The sequence below is a fragment of the Nymphalis io genome, chromosome 13, assembly GCF_905147045.1.
Source record: "Nymphalis io chromosome 13, ilAglIoxx1.1, whole genome shotgun sequence".
Taxonomy (NCBI): domain Eukaryota; kingdom Metazoa; phylum Arthropoda; class Insecta; order Lepidoptera; family Nymphalidae; genus Nymphalis; species Nymphalis io.
This window is the reverse complement of record NC_065900.1, coordinates 3,208,129-3,220,986: the sequence shown is the minus strand read 5'-3', so window position 1 is coordinate 3,220,986 and position 12,858 is coordinate 3,208,129. Positions and strand designations below refer to the sequence as shown.

Genomic DNA, 12,858 nt, shown 5'->3' with positions numbered 1-12,858 from the left:
TTAACTCTTTGCAGTTTGGATAACCTTTAGAGATCGTATACTAAATAGTTCGAAAAATGTAATAAGAAGCATGCGTAATAACGCAGTACACATGTACCGGAGATTACATCGTTCAGGTTTTTTTAAAGAGTTCTCTTTTAATTCTTATTTATTATATTATAATATTTATGTACATATAGTTATGTATACATAAGCTAGCTGCCCGTGCATATGAAGGGCATTATGTTATAAGCCGTCAAAAACAAATCGCAGGATTGTGAATTACGGCTTTTGTAATATATACAAATAACTACAATTTTTATATTGAATGTTAAAGTAACTAAAATTAAAACTTTAATAAAATTAAAAACTTTTTAATTGCATTTTTTATTTTGAACACTTTTTTAAATACGATTCGAGCGGGTTTTATGATATATTTTTTTTATAAAGACAAACTCAATAGGTAAAGTCTGTTAGATAAACGTAGAATTTTGTTTCTGTTTGAATTTTAGAATTACCAATATCTTTAAAGCTTAAAATATAATAAAGAATATATTATGAGTAATGTTAAATGGTATGATAATAAAAACCAAATTTTATAATGTTTAAACTTCACCATATTCAATATTATTCAATTATAAATTATTTATAATTGAATAATGTTATTCGGGATGGGGAGATAATCTCGATAAGAGAGACTCTTAAAAAGAGAGATTCCAAGCTTATGAAACGTATAAATCGATACTAATATTATAAATGCAAAAGTAACATTGTATGAATGTTACACACTAACGGCTAAATACTGCCTCGTTCGTCTAGTGTCTAAATGTAAGACCGCTACCGGGACGTCCTGGGATCAAATCTCAGGTCAGACCCATAAAAATTAATTTAGTATTCTGTCCAAAATTCTCAGTACCAGCTCGGAATCTGAAAGTTGGAAGTATGTACACTCATGCCTCGGAAAGCACGTAAAGCCGTTGGTCCTGCGCCTGAACTCTTTCCGGTCGTGTTGGATTGCCAATCCATCGGATTATGAGAGTTAGGGAATAGAGAGTGCACATGTGTTTGCGCACACACTTGTGCACTATAATATAACCTGCGCAGTTGGCTCTCGTGAGATTGGCCGCCGTGGCTTAAATCGGTCTGGAGGACATTATTTTTTACCTATGACATAAGACCGTACCCCTCAACACTCATAATTTTCTCATATTTTATATAAGACATCTCACCATGTATTTCATTGCGTGAATATATAATTTATGTACATGATCAAATGAAGTTATCCTTTAGTATGCAAAATACCCGCACAGTTAAATTGACCGTGGATATTGATCTAATGTGTCACTTATAACACAAAGCTTTGGGAAAGCCATCAATTAAATGCAAGTGCCTAGCTAGGTGCTAGATTGGTTTGTTTTTTTTTTCTCAGTGCTAATGTCAATGAGCAAAAGTGAAATTGTCGATTTGGTTTTTTGTAATGTAAATTTGTGTCTTTGTACCTTTTAATGAAAGATTAGTAACGTTCGTATTGTATTGACTAATCCTTGGATTAATTACTTTTACTGATAATCAAAATATGATTTTTATGAAAATATATTGAAAAGATTTTAAAAATTAAAGAAGCGTACAAATTAATTACAATATATTTATTTATAAATACTGTCTATCTGAACGTAATAAATTTAAACTGAACGTTTTTTTATACGGCTTACAATGGGCGGAGTGATTCACGATAGAATAGGTAGATAGGTAGGACGAGCGTATGGGTCCACTGATGGTAAGTGGTCACCAACGCCCATAGACATTGGCATTGTAAGAAATGTAAACCATCGCTTAAATGTGCCACCAACCTTTGGAAATAATATGGTAACGTATACTGAGCGGTGTCCCGGTTCGCGCCACAGTGGTGACACATCGCCGTCGATTCGCGTCCGATCTCACACAGGTATTCTCCAAAACAACCGTGACCGTTCATTACCTGCGTAAGTCGGAAGGTGACTCGTCGCTTTCGTCTCATCCAAGCTTCGAAGGCTGGCAGGATCGCTCCAACGATGCGTTTGCGTGCGTACCGTTCTTCACAGAGACGGTCGCGCCACGTCGCAAGAGCCCTCCGGTGTTCCTGCCGCTTCAACGCCTCGAGCGCACTCGAAGTGGGCGCGCTTTCACTGTCTTTTCACTGTCAAGATGCGGGTCTGCTGGTAGACCCTCGCATCCATATCCGCCAGAATATCCAAGGGCGGAAAGCGCGCTTACCGCTTGCCGCTTGGCTTGGTTGCCGCCTCGTAGGATATCGTGTGACATCCCCGCACTATGCGGATGGCCACTCTCCGCTGCGAACTTTGGATCTTAGTCCTGCAGCGGCGGACGCCCTATAGCCTGTGAGACCAAACGGGTGCCCCGTAGAGGGCCATAGAATGCACGACACCGGCATAGAGACAGTGAACTTCCTCCCTCGGTCCCCCAAGATTAGGCAGCACTCTGTGCATGGCACCCGCTACCTTCTCGATCCGGGAGGCTAGGCACTCGAAGTGCTCTTCAAAGCCCCAGCTACCGTCCAGGGTAAGGCCCAGGTATTTCATGTACCTAGCCACTTGGACGTTTAAGTCACCAACACGGATGTGCGAATCGGGCGGTTCCCTGCTCCTTGGCAGTTTATGGAACCATAGCGCCTCCGTCTATGGGACGCTATCCGAAGGCCCAACTCGCAGATCTTATAGACGACGATGTTCACCCCGAGCTCGGCGAGCTCTTTGGCGAATAAACAAATACCTTACGAATGAAGAAGGATCATGAAATCGAATTATCAGTAATCACAACTCATGTGTATATGATTACACTTACAACTGCAACTCGAAAATTAATAAAATCCTTGTTCACTACCCTTTAAAAGTATCACATAAGAAAATCCATTCGTTTAAGTATTCTAGTTTAAACAAGTTTCTGAATATCCTCGTTGAGCGAGTGGCTAGCGCATATAACTACAAACCCTGAGATTCTAAATTCAAATCTAGGGTAGCATCAATAATAATTGAGCTTTTCTGCTAAGTTTTACTCTGTAGCTAGCTAGGGTTAAAAATATGGCAGCGTAACATACATCGAAAGAACGATACTGACAGATTTAGAGGTAGTTACAAAAACAGCGTACGTACGTCATCATTATAATCATTCAATGCGTGTCGTGTCATGCTTTCCACTGTCAAATAGACCATAAAGTTTGTACGTGATCAGGTACTCAAACGTCAGATTTTCAATTGCAAGAAAAATAGCAAAGTAATATTTCCTTTCTACGCAATCATTTTAGCCATTTATTAATCCAGGCGGTAAATTCTACTAAAAAATTGTCACTCTATACGCAATTGAATCGAAGTTTCATCGTTGCCGTTTATCCGTTTTCCTACACTTTCATTTAATTTTTGACTATTGGGATAAAAGTTAACCCTTAAGTTTGGTTTTGATATAACGTTATATGTTAACATCATATCGGTTTGGTTCCAATCCGAATAAATATAGAATAGTCAAAGTTGTCTTGGAATTGAATCGGGAACGTAACGTAATCGTTATAGATTAGTAGAATTGATACAAACCTAGACTTGAGCAAATCAAAACTCCATATAATCCATATTTTAGTCGAGATATTACGTCAGACACCTGTAAACATAATTTGAAATTTCCTTCTCGAGATATTTAATATAAAGTTACTCAAAAATATCTTTATTATTGTTGCATGTGTTATAAAAATCATCGACCGATGCAGTAATTGAAATTGTTCAATTACATTTTCAAAAATATTTGTTATTGTGAATAAAGTATTATAAGAAATATAACTTTCTAGCAAAAATATTAATTGATTTCCATAACGACTTTTTCTTAACTATTACAACTTTAACATCAATTTTATTAATACATTTCTTTATACAATCACTGTCAGTTTGGTGTATAATGCATAATATCAAATTAAATAAACGTTATTTTTCGAATTTTTGGTCCTTTGAAGTCACGATCGCAATAACTATCTATTAAGCGACCATATATGTAAATAATAAAAAACCCCAATGACATATCAATATGAGATGAAAATTGTAAATCCCGTTGTCTCTCGAGGGTACGTATCAATTGGACAGGATTGGGATATTTTTTGTATTATTTATTCTTATGAAAATATAATATCATCCATTCTGACCCGTGGAGACATGGGGTTAGGTGGAGCGGTGATCGCGAACATTATCAATTTCACTTCATATATTCATATTTGTTTACATTTTATGTGGATTTATTTGACATAAATTCGTTTATTTTTATTATATTTAGGGTATATTTTGTTCTTTTTATCATAAAAAACGGTCAAACTGTCAATACAAATAATTTCGAGAATAGTGAAAATAGGAGCATTTGTTTTCATTTACAAATATTGGTGTTGTCTGGACTGTATTGATTGGATTGAAACCGAATTCCAATTTCAAAATGTTTTTATTATAATTTAATACATAGCCGTTGTCAAAATTTTAGACAATCACAAATCAAGAATTCCTATGTTATCTTGAGCTCGACACGTGACAGAAACAAGAGGGTTCGAAGTATTGCATTCGCCGTTATATATTATGTTACTTATGATGCGAACAATTGCGTGCATTTAAAGTATCAAGATTTATCCTTAGTAAAGTAAGTCACTATATGCGTTTATTATAGTTTTTCATGTTATAATAATGAATACAAAATAAATGAATTCCCATGAATAAAAAGATTTTCATTTGTTTGTCGCAATAATATTTGAATTAATCACAATAAAAATTAAGAACATAAATTACCCGGTAATTTGTTTCTGATTATAATTACTGCTACTTGATATATTGTGTCTACTTGATATAAGACACATACATATGTGTCTTATGTGTTCTTGCATTGTACATAATGTAATTCACCAAATTCAAATCTACCGTCGTCGTAGAAAAGTAGTACCGACCTTCGGCGCTCCTTATTAAAATACTATATCGAGAGTCCATAAACACAAACACCCTTAAGACTTATAAAAGCGTTTCTGTAACTTTACGTCAGAAAAGTCTAATTACCTTCGTACAATATTTATATAAGGTGGTAGGGCTTTCTGCAATCCCGTCTGTACCACCTACTCATCAGATATTTTACCGCTACTTAGTATTGTTGTATTACAGATTGAAAGGTGAGGTTACTCTCTTTAATTTGATTAACTCAAAGGTACCTTAGAGTACTTGCTATGTTAATATGCGTTTGTAAAATTGTTAAATCTTTGAAGATTAACCCGAACAAACAGACAGAAAAAATTAAAAATAAAGTTGTTTTGACATCACAGACAAACACGTCAATTTTATTTTTTTCTATAGATTCGACATAACAAAGTTTTGAAAGGAATTTCAAATCTTTTCCATACATGAATTAATGGTTTAATTATACTCCAAAGGATTTGCGGCTCACCTTTTGTTTTACATTCGTACTCCCTTCGTTTCATAAACACGATTTGTAGCATTCATTGTTTCCCGATATTTATTTTTAATCTTCAAACAAAATCTTTACTTATAATTACGATTTGCTCGCGATACCAATTATATTTATGATTATATTAATAAATGTTGAATAAAAATTGTTTGTGATTTTTAGGGCAAAATAATATTGATAGATTGCCTATTTATTATGGTGTCATTACTTTTGAATAAAAAAAAGTTATACGATTTTTATTTCCATTCTTAAAAAACAATCAAAGTTAAGAGCTTTAACGGAATATAACTAGAATTAATCAAAAATCACTTAATTTTTACAATACACTTAATAAAATCAGACTAAGACCATCACTGGTTTACTTAGAACACTTCACCAAAGTTTCATGACAATCGTATGATTTAGGAAATCATAAAGGACAAACATTTTTTATTATTTATTAAGAAGAAAAAGAAGGTAGTACACAGTTTCAATGTATATATTAGTATAACACATATTTGTTACACTATAACCTTCTCCAATCAAAGAAGGAGTAAACACTAATAAATAACTTAGTACACCAGTATTGTCATGATACCATTGATCTTGAATACTCTGCGGCATAATTATGGAATCGTGCATAAAATTTCGATTTCGATATCGACTAAGTTATCGAAACTGGAAATCAAGTGGTTTTCACTACTAAGTTAAATATTATTATGTTATTAATAATTATAATAATAATGTCCTCCAGACCGATTTCGGCTACGGCGACCAATCTCAAGAGAGATTAGCCAACTACGCAGGAGATATTATAGTGCACAAGTGTGTGCGCAAACACAGGTGCACTCTCTATTCCCTAACTCTCATAATCCGATGGGACGGCAATCCGACACGACCGGAAAGAGTTCAAGCGCAGGACCAACGGCTTTACTTGCTTTCCAAAACAGACTTTGAGCCCAGGACCTCCGGGTCTGTGGCCTAACATCAAGCCACTAGACCAACGAGGTAGTCAAATTAAAAATTTATTATTATTTTTATGTTATTAATAAATATATATTAATATGTACTGTTTATGGTACATAATATAACAGGTGGTGTATTTAATTTAAATTAAAAATATGTATACATTCAAGGGCTTATCTAATAAAATCTTAAAGCATTTATTGAATTCGTTACGTAATATATTCTAGATTACAAGGAATTAATAAGTCATTAGTTATTTGACTTCAAACTATTGGGTCACAATCTTTTATCCTTTTAATACAAAAAAGGAGTTACTTTTGATGCTCACTGAAGCAATAAGACCTTCATATTGGTTCGTTAAACCCATCGTATGTACGGTTGGTAAAGGCAGGAAATGACATACTGTAAAAGTTAAGATGTTCATCATTTCTATAAGTACAAATCGCAATTATGTAAAATTAGTTTTCGATCGCGGTTCGCTCGCATTTTAGGAGGATGTTAGGTTTAAAAACAAAGTTTCATATCAAACTTCATCACGATTAGTTCAGTAGTTTATCTATGAAAGCTTAACAAACAGACAAAAGTTACTTTCGCGTTTATCATATTAGTATATATTGAATAACGTTTATTGGAAATGTTTATAATAAATCTATATGAAATCTTTTGTTCTGACTGTTTATCGATGCACAGCCGTGACTTCTGAGTCCAGAAAACTGTAATTTGGAACAGGTTTATTTGTATAACGTTAACATCCGCGAAGAAATTATTGGAAATTCTTAGCGGAATTATTAGTTATTATAGCACCACCTACCTCATATCTTATGAGTATTTATTATGGCGATGAGGTCGCCAAAATTGTATGCTACTTTTATTTAGGCTGTATCCATGTTTTGTATATTTCTCTTTGTGGTGTACAATAAAAGTATGAAGTAAAATAAAGTAAATTTCAACTTTGAGGATGTGAAATGAGATATATATATATATTAATATGTGTCTTAAATAAATCAAAGAGCTTTATTAATATTAAAATCTTGAAAAGATTAAAAGTCGAATGGCTTATTAATAAAAATAAATTATTTGTCATCAAAAGCGATATCGTGGTCACGAATCTAAAGTTAACACAAGACTAAGGATGTACGAATTAGATTACATGATAATCACAGGTCTATTATCTCCTATTCTACGAAATCATTTACTCGGACTTGTAAAAGTATCCTCATTTGAGACTTGTAGTGTCACACTGCTAATAGCGTTCCGGTTACTGCGATATATTCGTGTAATGTTATTGCAAAGATGTTCTGTAAGATACTTTGACAATATAATATACTTAATTTTAGTAATAAACTCTTATTTTCTTTCTATAATACATAACATTATCAAATTGATAAAACCTGAAAAAATAAACTGATTACGCACTCTAGTAGTGCGTAATCACTTAACTCCCCCTACTGGTATAGGTATCTGACAGGATGAAATTTTGCACGATAATTCCTTTTGTATCGTAGGATTTTTCAAAATTCATCTCCTAATTCCGTTCAATATGGAACGAACGTTTGTATTTCAATTAATTTTAATTTATTTTAGAAATTTACTTTTTAATTATTATTCATATTGTAACGATATGTCATAATCGTGCAAATGTAAAATAAGAATTATTAGTTAATCCGTTATAAACTCTGCATGTAAGCCAGGTTAACCTTTAAAACAAAAGTTTGTGCACTTCATATATTATTAAGACTTAAAAGGAACTAAGAAGAAAACACAAAAAATGTAATTTTTCACGATATTATCTGTCTATATACGTAAGAATCTCAGGATAATACCTTGTTCTATTTAATACCCTCGCAAAAAGAGGTCGCATATTATGACATTTTATTTCCTAGATATCGAAATAGTTTTCGTGAGAGAAAACTATAAACAGCAACACGCAATTTTCATTACATGAAATTAACTAGCATAGTAATGGACTAAGCGGCCCACTGCTGGGAATCCATTTCTTTTAAAGAAACATGAAATTAATAAGTGTTTTCTTTTTTATATAATCTAAAGATGAAAATGCAATGGTGTATACCTGGATTTGCACCCGCGATAACGTTTTATTCGTTGGGTCAATTCGGTTCTACTGAGAATACATACATATTATTAGGTATTTATTTCTGTTATCGATTACATATCACTTTCATATATCGATAGAGTGCCAAGTCGAGTTTTTTTTTATATAGAATAGGAAGGCGGACGAGCATATGGGCAACCTGATGATAAATGGTCACCAACGCCCATAGACATTGGCATTGTAAGAAATGTAAACCATCGCTTACATCACCAATGTGCCACCAACCTTGAGTACTAAGATGTTCTGTCCCTTGTCCCTGTAATTACACTGGCTCACACACCCTTCAAACCGGAACACAACAATACCAAGTATTGCTGTTTTGCGGTAGAATATCTGATGAGTTGGTGGTACCTACCCAGACGAGCTTGCACAAAGCCCTACCACCAGTAAAAGTAAGTAAGTTTCGAATGCGTTTACGTAAGAATACGTTTCTAGAGATGAATATCAAGTAAGTGTGCGCTTATTTTAGTAAAGGACTATATTCTAAATAATAAAACATATTAGTTCACTTCTAACAGCGATAACTTATCTTGATATTAATCTGTGTTTGTGTTATATCAGCTTCGGTTTGATCTAAATATGATTTAGATATTAATGCGACTTTGATTAAAATATATATTCGAAGTTATCTTATCTAACATCGACGTTTTTAAATTAACAAGCTTATCTCGACGCGATTATACCGATTTGCATATACATATTGACTAGTAATTATAAAATTTAAAAATTCTAACTTTGAAAAAGTTTGTTTTTTTTTTTATATTATCTGTTATGAAAGCGGCTTTATGCCAAAGAGTTCTCTTCGAGTAGATAAGAGTACAGCAGTGAAAACGCTTTGCATTTTGACATGCGGTTTAAATATATTGTTATAGGTTATTATGTGAATCATTGGCAGTACATACATGAGTTCGTTAGTTTTACCAATATAAGTCAACAAAATTACAATTAATATTTTAAAAATGAAAAATTATGCTACCTTGTATCGGCTTATCTTATACATATATCTAATAAATTGATTTCTTCAGTTTTTATTTAAACTTATGTTTAACTTTTATTTAAACTTTTTTTTTTATTACGATATATTTCAGGAAATACCGATAGGAATTAATGAGTAGCCTTCCATACAATTTACTTATAATAAATATTTTAATGCTTTGTAGTATTTTCTATAAAAAATGTATTGGTCTGTCTTACTAATAATTTTAAATAACATACAAAAAATCATTATTTTATTTTAAGTTTAAAGATAATGTTATTTTTATGATAAATTTTATATAAATACTTTAGCTTATTTTCTTTTACGTCGATCATATAATACTTTAATAGAATAGCTTTTATTTAAAGTATAAAATTATAAATGTTTATAAAGAGCTCTATATGCAGTTTTATATACTAGTATATTAGAAATATATGCTGGAATAAATAATAAATATATTTGTTAATTTTGAATATCATTTATCATTATAATAAAATATTGTATATTGTTTTGAACAGACATTATTCTGTAACATTTTTATTATATGATTTATTTTCAAAATAAGAATATATGGAATGTTTTTAAAGAAACTTCCAGAAATATAATAAAAAAATCTACATAATGGAAATCTGTTTTTTTTTTCTTTTCATATATAACTGTTTTACTTATTGGCAAATAGATACCTACCTTTTATACCTACTCTTTCTCTTGCTGAATAGGATTTCGAAAGAAAAAAAAATCCAAATAAAATACTCGTAAATATTACTTTCGAAACAATTTACAAAGAATAAGAAAATAGTTGGTTCATGTGACTTTTTCCTAATTTCTTTCAAAATTGGTATACCGATTCAATTATTTTTTTTAAGTGATTTAAAAACATATAAATTGTATTTATTAATTGCTTACTCAGCTTAATCAAATATTTAAAAAAAAATATATAACCTTTACCTTATTTTAAATTAAAATTTACATAATATTCGTACAACAATTTATTCTTTGACTTTTAACAAATAAGTTCCCTCGACCGTATTAATAATGATATTTTACGAACTCGCTACGAAGTTCTTAATTTGAACTTTGTTTAGTTTATAAGGCTTTCGTTTTTAAAAACAACTCGTTTTGCCAAATCAGTAATTTTTGCCTATTACCAAAAAAGTCTTTTAAAACTTTTTTAATTTATGAGAATTCTTGATTCGAATCGAAAAACTTTCATTGTAAATATTTTTTTTAAAAAATTTGATTAAAGTGACGTCTATGAAAATCCCATGAGTATATAACAATTGTTATAGAAATCGCAATTTTCAGAATATATTTTTTTAGAATACGATACAAAAATTTAATACTATAAAAAATATAATCAAGTTATTGTAGCCATTATAATCCCTAAGGAAAAGTTACTTGCGAAAGTCATTTGGCCTACGCTTAACATTACATGTAACGCGAATGAAGAAATTAATTTTCTATGATACCGCAACTGGACGGGACATTACTTTATATGTTGCTAGTGACTATTGCTCCATTAGGATATTTTATTAATTTATTTATAAACACTGGCAACATTGTACTTCTTTATTTAAATTTCTTAAATTTTTTCATAATTAAATATATAAATGTAAACTTTTGGTTTCAAATTCCTGTACGGAGATTTGATCTAGTTAATTCGTAAAGAATATACTTGAATGAATTAGCTGGCTAGTATAATATTAATTATAGTAATAATAATTATGCTGATTATTTATTTGATTTTGATTCATCTAAATAAATAAATATAAATAAGTCAATATTTTTTAAATATAATGTTAATAGTTTTTTACAGGATAGCAAATTAAAATTTACAATAATTTTTTTGTTGGATTTTTACTCTTTCGTCTTTAATTTATTATGTTTTAATTTTTTTTTAAAACTAAGAGTTCTAAAAGTCAGAGCGATAAAGACAACTAATCTTTTTTTATAACCGCGAAAGAAATACCCAATTAATTTATAATTATAATACAATTAATTTGGATTTTTTTATTTATGATTTTAAGAATTTAACATTATTATTAATTATTTTGTGAAAAATGTTTGTGCAAAATTTCCGTCCAAGACTATTTGTATTCTCAATTTTGATTAACGCTTTCGTCTTAAAAAAATATGCCGATTTAAAAAAAGTTGAATATTATAAAAAACCCGAAGAGAAATTCAAAGAAAAAGTCCTAATAAAATATTTGAAATTAAGAATGGTTCTTAATTTTTGCTAAATTTAAAACTTACCTCGTAACGTTCGATCGGGAGCGAATTTGAAAGTTAGGAGCGCGTAGTGCAACAAGTTCTGGTATGACCGCGACGCTCGCATTTATAGTAAGCTAGGGCGGGCTTAGGGCGGAGCTACGCAGGCGTAGCCATAATCAAGTACCGTTAATAACTTCTGTGGCTAAATGTGCTTCTGATTTGATTTAAATATGGTAAAAAAACTAATACGACTTTACGAATATTACGTAATTGTAAATTTAGTTACAAACGTCTACACGGGTACAAAGTTGTTGTTTTAATGGCAAAGGCTTACAAAAAAAATATTTTTGACATCATAGCTTTTTGTAAATGGAGTGTCGAGTACAGTTAAAGTTTTGTATGTCTGTTTTTTTAATTATAACATTATACAATATTGACAAATAATATAAATTATTGGCTAAAATTTAAAACATTTTGAATATTATTAATTATGCACGTACGTCTTATTCTTACATACGTAAAACTAACGTAAAAAAACAGAATCAATCTTTGGGACACGAAAAATTAGAGATTTGTCGAAATTGTTGCATTCTAAATTTAAATTAAAAAAAATCAGTTTATTCGTTGTCAATAGCCAAATGAAAACATATACAAGTTCACCCATTAAACTCATTACTACTTTTTTTATTCCAGATAATGTTACAGTCACCATTAAATCAATCAAGCCCAATTATTCCCAAGCAATCCAAGGTTACTAAGATAATTCATCAAACATTCATACATGCATTTGGGGTGGTAAGTAATTTATATAATAGTGGTACAATATATTTAATGAAATCCTATTTCCTTTACTTGAAACTAATGTTCTTCTTAATGAACAGCTTTTGTTATTCATAATCGTCCTTGCAAATTATAATTGATCGTGATAAAAATGTTTTTATTTATTTAAATATGTAATAGATGAAACGCATAAAAAACATTCGATTGTCTTTGACAACAAAAAACATTTAATTAAACTCTAAAAATGACTTATTAACCAAACAAGTAACGGAATGCACAGCATATATAGCTTCGTTAAAATATAAATACTAAAGTCTCTTTAGCAGAAAGTCTAAAGTCTAAGAATTTGTTACAAATTCATCACCGCGACCAAAGCTACCCGAAA

At 31.0% G+C, this 12,858-nt stretch overlaps 1 protein-coding gene across 1 annotated transcript in view; it reads right to left on the bottom strand.

Moving 5' to 3' along the window:
* LOC126772881 (uncharacterized) overlaps positions 1-11,790 on the bottom strand; it is a 31,476-nt gene extending 19,686 nt beyond the window's left edge. Inside the window, exon 1 of the mRNA XM_050493487.1 lies at positions 11,736-11,790. The gene's annotated coding sequence lies outside the window, so the exon portion shown is untranslated. The remainder of the gene's footprint in view (positions 1-11,735) is intronic.
* Positions 11,791-12,858: the final 1,068 nt, after the last annotated feature.